The sequence below is a fragment of the Carassius gibelio genome, chromosome A5, assembly GCF_023724105.1.
Source record: "Carassius gibelio isolate Cgi1373 ecotype wild population from Czech Republic chromosome A5, carGib1.2-hapl.c, whole genome shotgun sequence".
Taxonomy (NCBI): Eukaryota; Metazoa; Chordata; class Actinopteri; order Cypriniformes; family Cyprinidae; genus Carassius; species Carassius gibelio.
The window spans coordinates 32748309-32768277 of record NC_068375.1 but is presented as its reverse complement, the minus strand read 5'-3'; positions in this window follow the sequence as shown (position 1 = coordinate 32768277).

Below are 19969 nucleotides of genomic sequence, written 5' to 3'. Positions count from 1 at the left end.
CAAGTGCTAATGCTCTTTTAATGAGTTGTGCCATGCTAACACACGTACTGACTGTTAACACAGACTCCCCTGCTTACAGTTGGCAAGTGTGATTAAGAATATTGCGCAATGTGTACATCAACCTTATGAATCTGGGAATGTGGAGACAAGGCACAAGCTACAAATAGGTGGTATCAAATCAGCAGTTCATGTACTATGTGTGAACTAACATATTTTATTAATTCATTTAAGCTTTTATTACTGGGTTCAGCGCTGGGTTTCAGATGCATGGCCAGCCAAAGATTTTTGACTGACCATCTGATATTGCATAAAAATTACAATACCAGACCTGATAGCTTTAATTTGATTGGTTGACGTGAGAGTCATTGTTCAAGGGTTGTTACCAATCTGACAGAAATTAACACGGTTTCTGAAATGCCACAACTAGGGTAGATATTAAGATTATCATTATTTAATCTCAATATCACTTCTTAAAATACCAAGATCAGTCTTTTACTATGACAGCATTTCCTACACTGCGTCTCGGCGGATTTGCTATGGTAAAAAAAAAAAATTAAAATAAAATTAAAATAATAATATTTTATCATGATTAAAGTCAGAATGTTATGTAAAATTAAAAGGTAAAATAGCATTTACCATGAAATAATGACAGAAAAAGACATTTCATTTGAGTGGTCCTTACAAACGGCATGCAACAACATAAAACATAACCAGTATAGTCAGATTTATGAACAAAAAATGACTAATATAAACAGATTCTTCTTAGTTTTAAGTTTGAAAAATACAATGCATCCAGACAGATTGTATTTCTTGGATAAATGTCTCAGTATACTCAGTATAACAGAGGTGATCACATATATTTAGAATTTTACACATTTGTATAACACAGGTTTCACTTAAACAATAGTTTTATAGTATTTTTTAAATAAATAACATTTTAACTGCATATGGGTCCTGTTGTTAATTTGTAAACTTTTTTTAATGTACCTCGGCATTTAGCCCAGACCCAAGTAGGGTTGTAACTATAACTATATACAGGTATGATGATATACCATGATATAAACGTAAGTAACTGTTCTCTTACTCCACCCACACCTACAGCGGAGACAAGATCAGATACAGAGGCCGTTATCTTTAATCTCTATCCCATGTCAAAATATTAGTTAAAATTGGCACTAGTATGGGAATACTTTTTCTATAAAAGACGAATGCTTATTTGTCCTCGAAGGTAGACAGTTTGCAAAAACTGTGGTCGGAAAGCGGCTGCAAAATGAGCAAACGCATCGAACATGTTTACCTATTTAGAATATCATCCTTCCATGCAGATACAGCTATGTCCCATTTATAAATTAAGGTTAATGCATTATGATTTCTGTGGTGTGGAGAGAATCCCAGAATCCAGTCATGACAAAGAATTTACAGTAGTTAGCTACAATGCAGATGTCACATAACATGTGCGATTTGATAGATTGAAGAAATAAATCAAAAACAAAGCTGTAAAATAATGACAAAGCACTGCTATATAAATATATAGGCTAATCTGTTTGTTTTGCATGTCTCTTGGCATTGTGTCGTGTACTCAAGTATGCGCTGGCGTGGCTTATAGTGCCTGGTTTAACAGTGCCTGCTGTCTCACTATCTGAGGACATGAACACAAACACAGAGAGCCTCACTGAACAATTAATAATCATTTCATAATTTTATTAGAGAAAACCAATGTCAAAAACAAATACATTCTTCTGACACTCAAAGCTCTTCACTACAACCTGTCAAAATAAAACTCCACTTTTTAGCTCGAAGAAATTGACAGAAATTATAATTTTACTATAATGTAGCCTACTTCTAAAATAATAATAATAATAATAATTTAAATAAGCATAAAGGAATATAATTTTTTTACCTCATTTTAATTGAGTAAATCTCTGTTGTGCAGCCCTTTGCGAAAACAAAAAAATAAAGGTTTTAAAACATTAAATGAAATGTTAAATTTGTATGCATTTTCATTACCACCATTTTTAATAGTATATTTGTATTAAATCATAAAAGTACAGAATCCAGAAAATTTTGTCAAACCAGAATTTATGAATTTGTATGAATAATTAATGATAAATATAAGTTATTAAACTTGTAAATAAATAATCAGTGACACCATTTTCTTGTTTTTGATTCATGAAATTTGAATAAACATATGCTTCCAAACATATGTTCAACCAATGTTCAAACATATGTTCAATTGTTTAATACCGTGAAACCGTAAAACTGTGATATTTTCTGAGATCATACCGTGAAAATTTCTAACCGTTACAACCCTAGACCCAAGTGCTCCCACAAAAATTCAATTATAACAGGACAGCAGCCAGATACATACATTTGCAACCCCCTAAAAAGCAAGGTTTAATGTTAGAGGGGTGCTGGATGTCCTTTGGTATATGTTTATTGTGGCGGTATCTAGGAAGAGAATTTGCCTTCTGTGGAAGCGTTCACTGCTGAAATAGATAGATAAAGGCTCCTGTGGGAGACACTACTATAGCGGCAATAGAGAAAGATAGAAAAGGCTCCTATGGGAGTGGACACTGCTGCAGCAGTGGAGAAATACAGGAAAGGCTCTGCGGGAGCGGACAGTTCTGCGGCAGTGGGGAGATATGGAAGAGCTTCTGCGGGAGTGGGCACTGCTGCAGCAGTGTGGGAATTAGCTAAGGCTCCTGTGGGAGTGGGATGCTGCTGGGATGGCTGGAGTGGGGATGGGCCATTATAGATGGATTAGGGGATCTTAAAGGGGGTTAGCTATGGTGGGTCTGGAGTCCGAGTGAACAGGGATTGCCTGGCGTTAAAGGGGTTGGCTGATGAGGGTCCGGTGAGCTTCTTTGATATGGAATCAGTCTGACCTCACATAGGTCTTAAAGGTCTCTGCCATCTGACAAAATCTGTGTCCTGATTTTACTGGCTACAGGGGGTTGTTCCAAGGTGAGAGTGTTTGGAGTGTGATGGAAGATAAGGAGAAGGAAGGGTGAGTATGTGAGAAGGAAGAAAGACACGTGCTCATGCTTGGGACGGCTCCAGGAGTGGAAGAAAGAAAGGGAAAGGCAGGCGTCGGGGCATGTGCCATTAACAGGGACATGCTCACGCTTGGGACTACTCAGTGAGGGAATACTGGCGAAAAAGGGGGGGGGGGTCGGGGCCTGCGCCATTGGCGGAGGCTTGCTCATGCTTGGGACGTTTCTGGGACCGGAAATAAAAGGGGAGAAGATAGGGGGAATGGCGGGCATCGGGGCCCTGCACCATTAGTAGAGGCAGCCTCACGCTAGGGTTGGACTGTGGGGCTGCGGGCCATTGGTAGGAGAGGGGCTTGGTAAGAAAGGGGTGTGGATGGGTCAGCACCACTAGCGGAGGTATACTCACACAAGCATCTGCTACGGAAGCTGGAGGCCACTGAAAAGGTAAAAAAAGGGGTAACAGAGTGAGGTCTTTGCTGCAGTGAGATCTGGGGCATGGTCCAGGCTCGTTGAAGGCCTGTTGCTGCTGCGACCTAGCACTCGAGGAGAGTGCGGGACAGTGGTGCTGTCGAGCGAGGCGAGCTTGGGACTTTGCATGGTCTATAGTCCCCTTCCTCAAATCTCGCCCTGGAGGTTCAATGCGCTGCAGAGTTTATCCCCAACCCTGATCAAAGTCACCTGCTTGTGATTTTGTGACATTGATTAGGATTCTCAGGTGTGTTTGATTAGGGTTAAAGCTAAACTCTGCTGGAAAGTAGATCTTGGGGTGCAGATTTGAGGATCCCTGGTCTATAGGCCCCAGCATGTGGCTGGTCGAAAAGAGCAGTGGGCACGAGGAAGCCTGGCGGGCGTCTGGCGGGATAGGAATTGGGTCTGTGATAAGATGGCAAATGGAGCGAACTGAATGCTGAAAGACTATAAATAATCAAGGTAGGACTGCTTTGATTATTTATAGGGGTTCTCTCTTGCGCTGATTGGATAGATTGGATAGATGGATGTGATTACTGATGATGAATAGACCATGTTAATTATCTTCCTGTGCTCCTCCTGAAATTTGTTAATTAAAAAAAATCACTTATAGTTATAATTTATAGGAATAAACTGAAACAAATTCTAACTGAGAGCAAGTGAATTATAACTGAATCAGAAAAAAAAACATTCTATTGATAACAAGCTCTACTTTCTAAGATGAATTATTCAATGGAGTTTGGAAAGCTTGAAGTTCATGGCATTTGAGCTTTAATAATTAAGATAATTATGATTTTTAAGATAATTAACAGCAACTAAACAAGATATTCTTGCGCACATCTGTATATTCCACTTTTATTTATTTTGCCAAAAATCATAAGCTCATGATTTTCCCATTTAGCAACTTTTCTGCTACTGATTTTTTACTGTATGGTATTAAAACTAATTCCATCTAAATGCATTCAGTGTTCACAATTATGTACAAAATTAAAAACAATCATTGCTAATCTTCCATCACATCAGAATCTTTGTACTGACCTCAATTGCACTGGCATAAATAATCACAAAGGGACTAGTCTTCATTAAAACCACTGCAGAGCTCAACATTGGCTCCTTGTGCTCGGAACTGTCTGTGCAGACCTCTATTTATGGCAGTCTCACAGTTTGATATGTAGCAAACATGGCAGTAGATGATTTCTCCCCCTCAACTCATTCTGATGTGTCCAATCATCAGATGACATATTGATAAGGGGATGAATAACAAGACCGAAAATCTCTAAATCCGTCCAATTTCACTCTGACACCAGCTGCTGAGAGGGCTGTGCACCGTAGAGTCATTGGATATGGAAATTAATTAGGAATAATTGGGCATGGTAGATCAGAAATTTACCATCAGACCAATTAAAGTCGATTCGGTATGACACACTCTTTCCTTCTGATTAGCAGAGGAAGGAGTGGAATTAATGGTGATTCAGTGGAGGAGATTTGGCACACCTGGAGTCATTGTGGCAAGAGAAAAATAAATATGGTGAGATTAAAGAAAGTGTCTTAGAAAGGTATTAGCTGAACAGGAGAAAAAGATAAAATACCCTGTTTGACCAAACTCCGTAAGTTTTAGTCCAATGTGATAACATTAACTAGCATTTTTAGGAAAAAAGAACATCCTCTTCAGGTTGAAATGATTGGAACACAAAGCCCTTTAATAAATCCATCCCTGAGTTTGTTCCAGACACTGTAAAAAGCTATATGATTTGTAATACATCTGAGAAATACAAGCAATGCAACCAAATTTGATTATTTCCTCTAAGACGGCATATTAATTCAGACATGCCTCATATACTTTTCAGCTCATGGCTGGTTCTGAATTGCATTTGAAACCAACACGTCAAATAAAAACATATTGGGATGCAGTACATGTTGTATGTGTAGTGTTGTGTGCTGGGTATGTTTGCAGTAAACACTATGTTTTTGATAAAATACAGGGAAACATTTCACCAGCTTCCTCCCTCTCGAAGCTTTGTTACACTGTTGCATAATTTAAATGCTGGTTCCATTTAAACAAATTGTTTTCCCGTTTATTTGAGCATGTGTATGTGTGTGTGCGTGTAACACATGTATTACAGCTGAAGCCATACTGCTCCAGGACCATTATCCAGAGAAAATGAAACACCTCTAGACCGCCTGAGACCGTAAAAACTTCCTCAAACCCCCACACTGCTGAGAGAGAGAGAGAAAGAGAGAGAAAGCGGGGGAGAAAGAAAGAGATTTCCCACTGAAATAAGGGAAACACAAAGTGAACTCAAGCTGAAACCTAAACTAGAAGAAAAAAATATGGCAGAATATCAAAATTATGAGAATCAGACCACAGCCTCTGCACTTTTAGACACATTTTGGAAGACCAGAGTAGGTCTAAGTCTCCCAAAGCACAATCATGGACCGCCTACAGTTCGTTTACAGACCGTCTGATTCATATCCACCACTAAAATTGTGTTTTTCAAACTAGCAAGTTCTATTCTAATTGTCTGGCTGGAAGTATGTGATGTTTGTGGCAAAAAACAGTGGTAGCAAGTAAACAGAATATTCTCAACCACAACTGTACATTCCTGTACCATATATATTCGCTATCCATTATACAATATTTCTTACTTTGGAATGGAATGAAATTCTAAGCCTATACAGTCTGTTTCAATAATTCTAAGCACAGGTCTATTACTATGATATCATTAACTGAATGGATTAAAATAGTTTTACTCAAACTCTAAATGCATATAGATTGCTGGGATTTATTTAGTATAAGGTCCATTGATTTATTTACATAAGATGTAAATATACTGTAGCAGCGTATTGCTTGTATATGCTGTATGTACTTCAGTTTTCTATAAAACACAGTTTAGCTTTTGACATGCAATTACACACTAGTCTGCCCACTAGGAAAGAGTGACACCAACACACAAGGTTGCAGGCAAACCCATACTGCAAAGGCTGCATGATTTGGGAAAAAAGGAACAATTTAATTGTTATTTTTCTGAAAACTTTAATTTAGACGGCAAAAAGCTTCTCTTTATTGATAGAAGTTGGTAGGTGCATTTTACATTCCTAAATGCATTTTAAAGCGACCCAAACTCAGATGCAAAGATGGAGTTTGTGTGGAGAGGCATTTACTCTAAACCGTGCTGCTTTGAGATGCTGACTTTAGATTTTATTTCGAATAATTATGCAGCTATACTTCTCAGTTGTTGTCTAAAATAAAAATCATGTCGTTTTACTAAGCCAAATGTGAAACCTGTGTATTTAAAATCTTAAGATCACATATTTCTGCATGAGAGGCAGAGTGCAGATATTGCGGTCATGCCAAAGCTTTTTTTTTTATTATCATTTTAACCCTAATAAATTAATATTCCGGAGTCCCACAAACAGATGTTTCATCTGATGCCATTTGAATGCCATTTCCTGGTGGCCCTGATGACTTTGGCAGGCCAGACAGATGCACGCACTTGGGCGCACGGGTCCCTACAGGATGTGTTTATCAGATTCTCACAAAGGCCTCTGGGGCAGGCTGCCATGCCGCTGACGCTGACATGTGGATGCATGCTCACTAAGTGAGATGGATGGGACTGGCACCCGCTCAAACAAAAGTCTCACTCTCCTGCACACAAATGCACGGACAGACATGCACCCCCCCAACCTGTCACACACACTTCACCATGTCATCTATCTCAAGCTTATCCAGCCTCAACACACACACGTATCAGCGCCGTTACGGCCTTGTGTCCTGGTCAAAGAATTCCAAATGACTTCTGTTTTTTTCCCCCACCCATCTCTTTCTCAGATTTTATTTTTTCAGTCAATGTCTATTCAGACCGGCCCTGTCACTTAACCTTTATTTCTCTCTCTTTGCCGTTCTCTGGAAAAATAAAGACAGAGGAGGGAGATGACATATCCACTCTGAGCTCTGAAGCTCTCTTTATCACTCTCTCTCTTTCTTTCTTTCCTGCCAACAGACAGTCAAATCAGTTTAAATGATCACAGTAAGTCACTGGGTCAGATGAAACGGGGGTGTCTTTCTAATGCATGAAAAAGACATTTAATGTAATGCAATCTAATTTTTCTGTTCCAGGTACAGGTTATGGCTTATTTCCAGAATGGAATTTATCCTAACACCATCGGGCCCTTTGGTGTGGCAGGTATCTATTAGCCTTTAATAATATGTCACATATAAATGCTAATTATTCAACAGTTGGTGTCACTCTTTGAATATGTTTAGTTTGCATCACTCCACTTCTCTGTTTGCAAGTTCAGGACAGGTTTGTCTGTGCATTAGTGGTGGAGATTTTTCAGTGACAGAAGGGGCAGCATTGCCCTTGGTGGCAGAACATTTATTCATGTTGAGTAAATCTGTATATTCGTCATGTTTCCATAGTCATGTGACCTACCAGCATCAGTTGTGTGCCATACATGACCTGGGAAGTGGAGCCAAAAAATTTAAGTCGCCATCTGGTGGCTGGCTGCAGCATAGGTCATAAACCCCACCCTCTCATCACGCTAATGTGTGTTCAAGTGTTGTTGTTTGCTTTTAACGAATCACTACTGTGTAAACTCTGGCTCTAAATGGCTTCATTTTCGCAAGATGACAACGGCCATATTGAGACGTTTTATCTTCACTTTTCTACAATGGAAGGAAGTGAAGACACATCGTCCATCTTTTTTACAGTCTTTTGTTATGTCGCTCCACTGGACTTCACAAATCCTCTCCCATGGCCTCCTGGGTTAGTAAAGTGTCCCTCAGATGCACATATCAGAATCTCCACAGAAGCAGCAGGTCACCTGGGTAGTTGTAGCCTACTGTTTTATGAACACTGAATTCATATATACTGCACTACATACTCTTTTTACACCATGTAGTGAAAGTGTGCAATTTTGGATGCAGCCACTTTATAGTGAGTCAATGATTCATTTAATGACAAACAATGATTCTTTCGAAAGGTGGTTCATTAGAAACGCAAAACCACTACTAAGTAGCCGTTAACACAGAAAATGTTTTTGCATTCCATTGCACTGCTTCACTACGGTTTTTCTGTGTGATTATATGCTGGATATGCATGTTTGACCATTGCGTTAGCGTCTTCTGCAGCATCTTGTGCATGAAACAGTATTCTTAAAATATGATACTTAAGTTCTGCTTGAAAAAAAAAACAAAAAACCACATCTCTGGACCATGCAGGGATTTTTCCAAATAATGTTTTGCATGCAAAAAATCATTCTGTGTGAATGTAGCATTGTCTGGACCTTTTTCTGTTGACAAAGCAAAATTAGACAAAGAAACTGGTATTACGGTTAATATTAAAAGGTTTGTTTATAAAACTGTTGTATAAAAGTAACATCACACTTGCAGTTTTGCTGTTGGTCAGATCATTCAAAACAACAAGCATGATAATTATACTAAAATAGCTTAATTCTAATAACAACCGAAATATTTAATTATAAGGAAATGAGGGGAGAACGGAAAATGTATATATTTATTATTTTTGTGATTTTTTTTCCCCATATTAATTCAAATGCTTATTTTTGTTTATTAAAACAAAAGCTATGCAGTTTAACAAATTGCTGTGGGAGAAGTCATGTTTATTAATGATGTTGTTATAACACTGTGGCCAGAAATAATGGTCTCATACATTTTCTAATAAATTAGGAGATTTGGGGAAAGGGATTAAAAAAAAAAAAAAGTTACATAAATCATGAACTTAATGAACCAGTTTAAGATTCAATAGAAATTAGGACTTGTGCATTTATTATGGGAATTGTATAGACAATATATTTAAAAATAATCTCTTAACTGCAGTAATCAGAGTCAACCCATGAGTGAGTGAGTTATGCACTACAGGGAAGGATAAATAATTATGATATTTACATTTTATGGGCTGTATGACATATAAATGGGAAGCATAATGCAGTATGTAATTACATTTGATGGCTTGTCTGTCATCAATATAACAATATACAGATACAAAACAACATTGTCGGAAATATTATATCTCTCTGCATCCTTGTGTGGGTTTGAACATATTGACATTAAGACAACAATGTTAAAATGTGATTCCACTGTGTAATTCTATTTGGTAAAGTTTCAATAAGTAATAAAGCGTGTCATTAAACGAACGAGCAGACAGGGTGTATTTGGCTTCAGATTCACTAGCAAACTCTTCCAATGCTTCTATTATCAGGCGATGCAAATAATATCAAAGAAAGTAAACAAATCTTTACATGGCCCATGGAAGAGATCAATGAATTGTGCTTACATAAAAACAAAACTATACACAGGGCTATTTCCTTCCAATAATGCATCACTTTACAATCCATCACAAAATGGCTACTATATAGGTGCTACTTTACATGCATTTGCAGATCAAAGCAATGCAAATCACACCTTAACACCCAGTATTTGTTAGCATAACTGAAAAAGCTAGACAAAACAAGTGATTCACAGAGCTTAAACAGAGCTTCTACTGACCTAAATTCAGTTCATGAGTATTATGTGTTTAAAGTGCACACTTAAAGACATTACTTATGCGTTCACTGAAATGTGTATTATTGATAAAATATAGTGAAATTCTGCTCAAAAGTTGTGCACCATAAAACTTGCCTTGAAGGGAAAAACTTCTCCAATAAACTTCCTCAGCAATAATGTTAGTTTTTAACAGATTTGGCCTCTGCATTATTTTTGTGCACACCAATGTGATATTCATTTTTAGCAGTAAGACTCCCATGGTAGTTGGTGTTCATACTGGTCTGTGTAATAGTATTTCTCCCAATTATGAAAGAATTCTCTCCACTTTAGCCTGGCTACATACTGCATGCCTAGCCTGTGTTGAGTGGTTTGTTACAGGCCACTCATTTTGCATTTACTGTAAATGTTACAATAACACAAACCGAATGTGACTGGTGCTTAAAATCATTTGTAAAATTTGAGTTAATAGAATTCCAACACAAACTTAAAATATCCAGTTACTTTACGTACTTTAAAAAGAGCAATACAAAGCCTTTGCGATATATTTATCCATATTATACATCCTATGATATAATTTTACTGTGTACTCAAGCTGTAAATACCAATTAACTGTGTGTACAAAACTGTTAAGAGGGAGGTTTCATCCTTCAACATGGTCCAGTAAAGCCAGTGTGGTACAGCCATAAAACAATCTATTTCCAAAGAAACAGCTATGAAAAAAAGGTCATAACCAGTCCATCCATCATATTCACAGTGAGTCATGAATTACTTGGAGAGATATATTATACACACAAAAACATATATAATAAATATAAAAAAATAACTTACAAATAATTTCACATACAGTATTTTACTTAAAGATGACACACTATATTGTAAGACTACAATACAGATTCTCAATTTAAAACTTAACATTGTGATGATGACGATGTGTTACACTCTGTACTGCCAACTGACCTGCTATTTCCTGTTTTGTAACTCGCTGACTCGCTCTGACATGTAAAACCGAGCCAAAGAGTATTCATTAATACATTCATGTTGTATTTACCTGATGAATCCAACCCACACTTTGAATTTGTACCGCTGGCATCGGATCCCCTTTGAGCCGTGCGCTGTGCCAGTTGAAAGGAAATGCACTTTCAAAGGCATCTGGATCCAGCGATCAGCATTTACCGCTGCAGAATGACACTAACTCCCAGCAGATGGCTCTAATTATTTATTGCTCTGAGCTCAAGCTGAGATTCATAATTGATAAAAAGTTGATCCACAAGGTCATTGGTTTTCAAACCTGTCCTGGAGGCACCCCTGCCCTGCACATTTTGTATGTCTCCTATTAGACACACCCAAATCAGGTCTTGCAGTCTCTACTAATGAGCTGATGATTTGAAACAGGTGTATGGAGTGAGTTTTGGTTCTTTATTACATGCGAGAAAATAAAAGATCTGAGAGAAAAAAAAAAGTTTGAGAGAAAAAGTTATCACACTGATAGCAAAAAAACATTTCATGAGAGAAAAAAGAATATTTGAGAGAAAAAGTTTTCATGCCAATAGCAAAAAATAATAATATTTGAGACTAAAAAAAGTTTTGAGAGAAAGTATTTTCTCATAGAACATAAAAAAATATACATTTGAAATTTTTAAAATTATTTCTGAGAAAAAAAATCTCTCTCAAAATACTTTGAAAAAAACTCTCAAATATATATGTTTTGCTATCAGTGTGAAAATATTTTCTCTAAAAAAAAAAAGTGTTTCTCTCGAAACGCTTTTCTTTGCTCTTGATGCAATTTCTTGCTCTCGTGTCAGGATTTTGCTTTCACTGTGAGAATTGTGTCATGGGCGGGGCCACGTTCCTATTGGCCAGCCGGGTGAGCATCGTCTTGTCTTGGGAGTCGAACTGAATCATTACACCACTGTTCGGTTCACCTGCATAGATGCCGCCTCTGCCTTATGGCTAGTTAAGTTGAGCACGGACATATGACACTCCAATGTTTGGGTAAGATGATGACACACAGCTGGCTGAGCAAGTTCAGTATCACTGAAGATTAAACATTAAAAAATAGCACTCATATTCATGAATGAACGTGTATTATATTATTTGCTTGCTAATCGCTAGTAAAGCTAACCAGCCATCATGCTAGGTAAACTTGCAAACTCACCTGGTTTATACTATGTTTAAATCAATTGCCAAATTAATGTTTTGATTTAGATAGTTTCACGCCTTATTTAGTGAGTAGTGAGCTAGTTTCTACCTTTGCACTTGCTAGCCTCAAAGCACCTGAAGAGTAACTGCTTGTTCTTACAACCTCCCGCACAACTTTCAACTAACGTTAGTATGCATGGAAGGTGGCAACCCTACAACTAGCTAACGTTAGACAGTGATTGACATACCGTTTGAAAGATTTAAAAGAAAAAATAATTACCATGACAGTACAGGCACAAACATATTTGTGGGTTGCTAATTTAAGAGTTAGTCCTAGACCTGCAATTTACCTTGTCAGCTCTAGACCTCAGCTAGATGGTAAAAAATATTTAGAATAAGCCCCGTGTAGCTGAGTTTGTGAGCTATACATGCAGTGTAGCTAAACATGTGCAACAACCATACAAAGACTATTTTAAACAAAACTAGGTGGGACACTTTCAAACGGTATATCAATCACTGCTCACTACTCACTAAATAAGGCGTGAAACTATCTAAATCAAAACATTAATTTGGCATTTGATTTAAACATAGTATAAACCAGGTGAGTTTGCAAGTTTACCTAGCATGATGGCTGGTTAGCTTTACTAGCAATTAGCAAGCACATAATATAATACACATTCATTCATGAAAATTAGTGCTATTTTTTAATGTTTAATCTTCAGTGATACTGAACTTGCTCAGCCAGCTGTGTGTCATCATCTTACCCAAACATTGGAGTGTCATATGTCCGTGCTCAACTTAACTAGCCATAAGGCAGAGACGGCCTCTATGCAGGTGAACCGAACAATGGTGTTATGAATCAGTTCGACTCCCAAGACAAGACGATGCTCACCCGGCTGGCCAATAGGAACGTGGCCCCGCCCATGACACAATTCTCACAGTGAAAGCAAAATCCTGACACGAGAGCAAGAAATTGCATCAAGAGCAAAGAAAAGCGTTTCGAGAGAAACACTTTTTTTTTTTGAGAAAATATTTTCAAACTGATAGCAAAAAATATATATTTGAGAGTTTTTTTCAAAGTATTTTGAGAGAGATTTTTTTTCTCAGAAATAATTTTTAAAATTTCAAATGTATATTTTTTATGTTCTATGAGAAAATACTTTCTCTCAAAACTTTTTTTAGTCTCAAATATTATTATTTTTTGCTATTGGCATGAAAACTTTTTCTCTCAAATATTCTTTTTTCTCTCATGAAATGTTTTTTTGCTATCAGTGTGATAACTTTTTCTCTCAAACTTTTTTTTTTCTCTCAGATCTTTTATTTTCTCGCATGTAATAAAGACACATTTCTAACTCCATACAGGTGGGTTTGATGAGGGAAACATGCAAAATGTGCAGGGCAGGGGTGCCACCAAGGCAGGTTTGGAAACCACTGCTCTATGTCCAAACCTTTAAGTCAAAACATACAATCTCACATCTGGACCCATCACATCTCACATCTAAAATAGCACTGGATAACTGTCCTTCTACTTTAATATTAGCTCACACACAATCCCACATAGACTCTTTAAACACTTATAGCCTTCAAATACATCCAAATTGCTAGATCAAGAGGTTAGTAGTAAAGTAATGCAATGCAGCCTCTTAGCTTCCAGCTCATGCTGATATTATTTGGATTTTTCAAGCTCTTACTGATTAATGAGGACATTATCAAGGTCAGTCTTGGATCTGGCAGCAGGAGAGTGCAGTGAGAGCCCAGACACTGAGCTGTCAGCCTAGTGCCGTCAGTGCAAGTGTGATAGCATCGTTAGCTTGACCACCTGCTGCTCCAATGCAGGAACACATTGGCAACAGGTTGTTTCCAAAAAGTGCGGGGCTTTAAAGAGAGTACCAAAGCAGAGTAGTAATTTGTTAGGATTTGCCTGTGGAGCACAGTGGCCTAGAACGCCATGTTCAAAGGAGGGAACAGCAAACGATGTCGTTTTAATTCTTAACGAGGCAATCTTTTGATAAATTTCAGCATGCAAAGACTTGACTTTAGGACTTTAGCATTAAAGGGATGGTTCTTTTAAAACTGAAAATCCTCTCATAGCCAAAAACGTATGGATTTTTTTCTTCTATGAAACACAAAAGAAGGTTTTCTTTTAAGAATGTTTCAGTTGTTTTTGTCCATATTAAAAGTCAATGGGGTCTAAAACTTTAAATGACCAAGGATGAATAAATAACAATATTATATTTAATACTGTTTAATATTAATATACATATGAAATTTCACCAAAAATGTCAAGTAACATTACATTTCGAAATAGAAAAATTAAAACAGTATTTTCTATCCTCTAATAACCTTTTTTTTTTTTTTTTTTTTTTTTAATAGCCTATTCTAAATGATTGTAAAATGGTTTATCCTTGCATGTTTAATTATTATTTTTTTATTATTGTTTCGGCCTTGTAATACTTTGATCTAAATGCTTAATAATATTTAAATATTAATTTGTATATGTATATATAAAATAAATATTAATAATGTCCCAGCTCTACATTTATTTTATTTTCAATAAACAGTTTCACATACTCCAATCATCACAATATGAAGGCGAATATCTGTCGCTCCCATATACTGTATAAAAATAGGTCACTCCTTACATTTCTTTGCGATTTTAAAAGGATAATCCACCCAAATTTAAATTCTGTCATCATTTACTCACCCCCACTTTGTTTCCAAACCTGTACGACTAATTTCAGTGGAATATAAAAGACACTTAGATTTTTTTTTTTTAACCAGTTTCATTTTCATTGACATCGAATATGGACAAGCATACAATGCATGTCAATGGGAACCAAAACAATTTAGTTATTATAACATTCTTCATAATATCTTCCTTTGTATTCTGCAGAAAAAAAATAAAAATGTTTGTAACAAAATGAGGGTGTGTATATAATTACAAAATATTTTGGTGGGTAAACTATCCCTTTGAGGAGGCCTGTAATTATAGTTTAAAATGTGAGCATTATTTATTTATTTATTACTATCCATGTAAGAGCTATAATACAGAAACACAAGAGCACTGCAAAGTCCATCAGGGTGTTCATCCACAATGAGCCATAGCCAGATCCGGGTTGGAACTGCAGAGTAATTTCTTCTTTCAGTGTTGATTTGGAAGGAAATTCTGTATATTGTTTGGATGGATTTAAACATGGTAAATGTTTCACTCTCAGTGGTAACTGAAAGTATAGTGAATTTAGCCAAAATGTCTAAGAAAATTAACACAAGGGACGTGGGATGTGCAGTAATGTTAGGCAGTGCAATCCAAAAAATGATCTCTCATTTGGATGATGGTTTACAAATATGGGCAAGAAGAGCCTGACTGACCAAACACACAAAACACACACATAAAAACATAGTTTAGAACGATATACCTTAGGGGTATCAGTGGTGTTACACCCATTGACTTATTAATTACACACACCTTCAAATGACACATAAACCACTCTCACTTATTTATCTATTGAGTGACAAGGCAACCCTTGTGATGGTGTTTTAAATGTAGCTTCTTAATGTGCTGTGAAAGTGTATTGGCCATATTCCACACGTCTATTGCCACACACAGTAAAATGAATGATCATTTTATCAATCTCAATATATCAGTTTTTGATTAATTAGCTGTGACAGGTCCATCAGTAATATTCACTTGCTTCATAGAGTGTGAACACCATCAGCCTGACAGTGGAATCTGCTTTAGGGCATGCTGTTAGCATAGCGACAGAGATAATATAGTGGGCTGAAATCTACGCTGGATATACACACTACTGTTAAATTCAATAGTTGCAAAGCAGGCGTTGTTAGGGTAGTCTGATGAATTATTATAGCGACTTGTCAGCTAGTTTGAAATCTAGAAAAATTAATAACACTTAACACAATAAAGTTATTACATTTACGATTTGAGAATGGCACTCACAGAAGCAGCATTAATGACGTAAAAGAGGGAACATGTTCAAAAAGACGTCCGTTTCGTTTCATCTCCTCGAAGCGTCAAGCAGGTGCGCACAAACCCTCAAGCACTCTGCAATTTCTCCACCAAATCTAATTCAGTGCAGGTTTTTTTTCTTTCTTCTCTTTCTCTTGCAAACATGAAAGAGTACCTGAGTTTGCAAGGTGCTTTTAGAGAGGCCAGGATGTTAATTAAGTCTCTATCTGAAACTTTTGTTAATTTTAATAGTTTTAGGAATGTGGCTAACGTGGAGGCGGGTGGCAGGTATAATTTCACGGATTAGGCGCGTCATGAAGGCTGCCTCTCTCCGACCCTGCAGCGCTTCCCATTCCACTTTGAAGATAACTTTACCCATTATCACAACAATGGCACACAGGATGCAATGTAATTCATGCAGAGCCAGCGAACATGAGGATACCACCACTTACACTTCTGAGGAATTCAAAGAGAGTGAGGGGAAAAAGAAGGGAGCAATTGAATGAATTTAGTTTTTTCCGTCCAACATCTGAATCAGACACATATCCCGATGTACTTTGGCTTCCCGAGTGGTGCACACCTTCTGCGCATGCATCTCTAGGATGTGCTTTATACGTTTGCATGCCTTCCTCCCACTCACATCTCTTTCCTCTCTCTCTCTCTCTCTCTCTCTCTCGTACACGGTGATGACAGGCCTTTCAGACTGCAGGAAATGGTTTGGCTTTGAAGTGGAATTGGAGCCTGTGGAACTGTCTCGAGTCTTGATTAATATTAGTAGAGGGTAGAGAGAGAGAGAGAGAGAGAGAGAGAGAGAGAGAGAGAGATTGGGAAGATGATGACCCTGCCCGCTTAGGTGCATAAACCTGGGGAAGATGAGAGAGGAGCAGTGTTAAGGAAGCTTATGGACTGACAAACAACATACTGAGAGACACAAGGAGAGTGATGAAATCACTGTGATAACATGCAACAAGCAGCCACGCTTCTTGGTTTTCAGAAAAGTAGCTTTTTGTGTTGGCTTGGAGCAGAACTATAATGAAATGATCAAAAAAATAAAATTAATAAAAGTTACTGTACATAAAAGACTATTCAAAATAAATCCTCATAAAGCTTTTTAATCGTCATATCTTTACATAGTCACATCGATTGTACTCTGGAAATGAAAAACAGCCATTTGTTATCAAGGTTAACAATGTCATAAATACACAGACACACAAACAGACGTTCATACATATATGCATACATACATATTTGAATTCATGTAAATGTGCCCTAAATGATAAATTATGTAAACATAAATATTATCTAAATAGATACATTAAAAATTAACAACAATGTTTTATATTTAATATATATGGAATAATATTATGTACATGTATATTTCATTTTGTATTAAAATATAAATAGTTTCATTCATAATAATATCATACAGTGTTTTTATTTATTTCCATTTACTGTAGTTCCAATTCCTTCTTTCCCTAGACTATGAGAAGAAAATTAACAGATCATTGTTTAGTTAGTATGTATGTGTTATTTTGATCAAAGAAAGAAGTGGGATGGATTTTGAAAAATATATGCTTTTCTTTTTACAAAGGAAGAGAAGATAGAGGGGGCAAAAGGAGGAAGACAAGCTGTTAGAAAGATAGAAACAGGAAGACGGTCCAATTAACATTAGATGCTGTCACCTTATCACAGATACAAGAAGTGCAAACACACACACACACACACACACACACACACACGCACACACACACACACACACACACACACACACACAAAGCAAACAGACACTAACAGAGGTGTATATGCCGCTATGTACCCACCTATTTGATCAGTGCCTACCATGTATATACACATCCACATCTGCTACAACACACTGGGTTGCAGTGTTGTGGGTAACGCGTTACAAAGTAACGCGTTAGAGTACTCTAATTACTTTTTTCCTGAAATTGTAACTTAACGCGTTAGTTTCGTGCGTAAGTAATCAGTAACTTCGTTATTTTTTTTAAAAAGTAATCCGTTATTTTAAGGAAAGGAAAATCCCGACTGCAGCCTGCTTTTTGTCAGACAGTAGTCCTAGGTCTACTGTGCCACCTGCGGATGTATCAGCGGAGCCGAAGCTCTGTGATCGTAAAGTCAATGGCTGTGATGCGTCTGTGCCCTGCGCCTGACCCTGTGTGTGTGTGTGGGTTTTTTTTTTTCCAAACTCCCGTCAAGATGGCAGAGAGGACAGCGTTTGGTTTATGGAAGTACGCACATTATTTTCAATTTGTCAACGAAAAAGAAAAGAACATAACGGTAAAATGCACACTCTGTGAGTGACACTTTAATAATAATTAGTTCGGCTATTAAGCGATTTGTCATTTGCCTGTGTGGCAGTGAAGGTTTTAATTCGGTTTGTTATCATTTTTGTTTGACAGGCAGCTGTTAATTTCTGTTAGATCGTTGGCTGGCTGGTTGTTCATCATTTCTAAATGGATTTAAATCTGCAAGCCTGTTTAAGGTTGTGTTTACAAGTAAGCATACTTGTACTTTGATAACTGCATTATTTAAAGTTAAAGAAAAATCAGGAGTTATCTTGTGGTGCTCATAATATACAGTAGCCTAGGCTACCCGGGCTGGGTAGGTGCGAATTTTGATTAATAATATGTTCTGTGATAATAAATAAATAAAACGCCATGTGGAATAGCCTATTGCTGACTGTCTTTCCTGTTATTGTTATCCTGCAGTGTTAATTTAGTCGGATGACTGACGTTATTCATTGTCGGGAGTCACGACTTCTAGGTGCATTTAAAGGGGCCGGGGGCTGTGTCTGTCATGTGTGAGCCGCTGCAAACGGCTTTTAATTTTTGGTAACGCATGAGTACTCTAAGGCGTTACTTTTATGAATAGGTAACGCTGTATCATAACTGATTACTTTTAATTGATGGTAACGTTGTAACCTAACTAATTACTTTCCAAAGTAACTATACCCAACACTGCTGGGTTGATTGTGTGAGAAAAGTATCAAATGTGTACAAAGGTGAATCTAAACATGTCTGGACATAAATTGAAATAAATGACTTGACTAGACTTACATTTTAACATTATCATCATATGGTTCTGTGCTTTAGATTCCAATAAAATATTTGTACTTCATAAAATTTGACAATATTACAATAGCAAAAAAATCTAATACATTGTTTTAATGAAAATCACCTTAAAAAAATCGTATGTGTCCTTAATAATATTCAGATTTTTCATTTTGTGACGCATAGGTTTTTTCTTCTTTTAGATTTTCAGGGGAAATATTTTTTTCAAGTTTTTAATGATATTCTCTACATTCAGAAAGCAGAAAGCATCAATCAAATTAAGTAAAAAAAACGAACTCACACATATCTAACTTGAAACACTATGTAAAGCTGCCTGCACAGATATCGCACAGCCCTGCTAACAACCAAAACATGAAAAACTAAAACAGAATCCGGTCTAACCCAGCACCCAACTCTCTTTCTGTCAGTCATATTAATGTATGAGTTACTGAGATTTTGACAGTAATCACTAATGGAGTGATGGGTGTGCTGTCCTGTGTGATCTGCTGTATCCTATGGAGAATATGCATACGGGTGGAGGATGTGTTTCTGATGCCAGAATCAATGACCTGCCCATTCATCACACTGCATTTCAATAGAGGTGAAGAAGACTCATCTATCAGCGAGAGAAGTCGAATTCATCGAGGCAACTTTTACAAAGTATCTTATTCTAACTTCCCCTCCTCTCTACACTCCTCTTCTCTCTCCTTAAAGATAAATGCCCTAATTTGTACCTTACTGTACATGTACGTTCTGCTCCCTCCATAAAAGACACAGGTACAAGTGCTGTAAAACTTAATTCTGACTTGACACGGCCACATTTTTCTTCTGC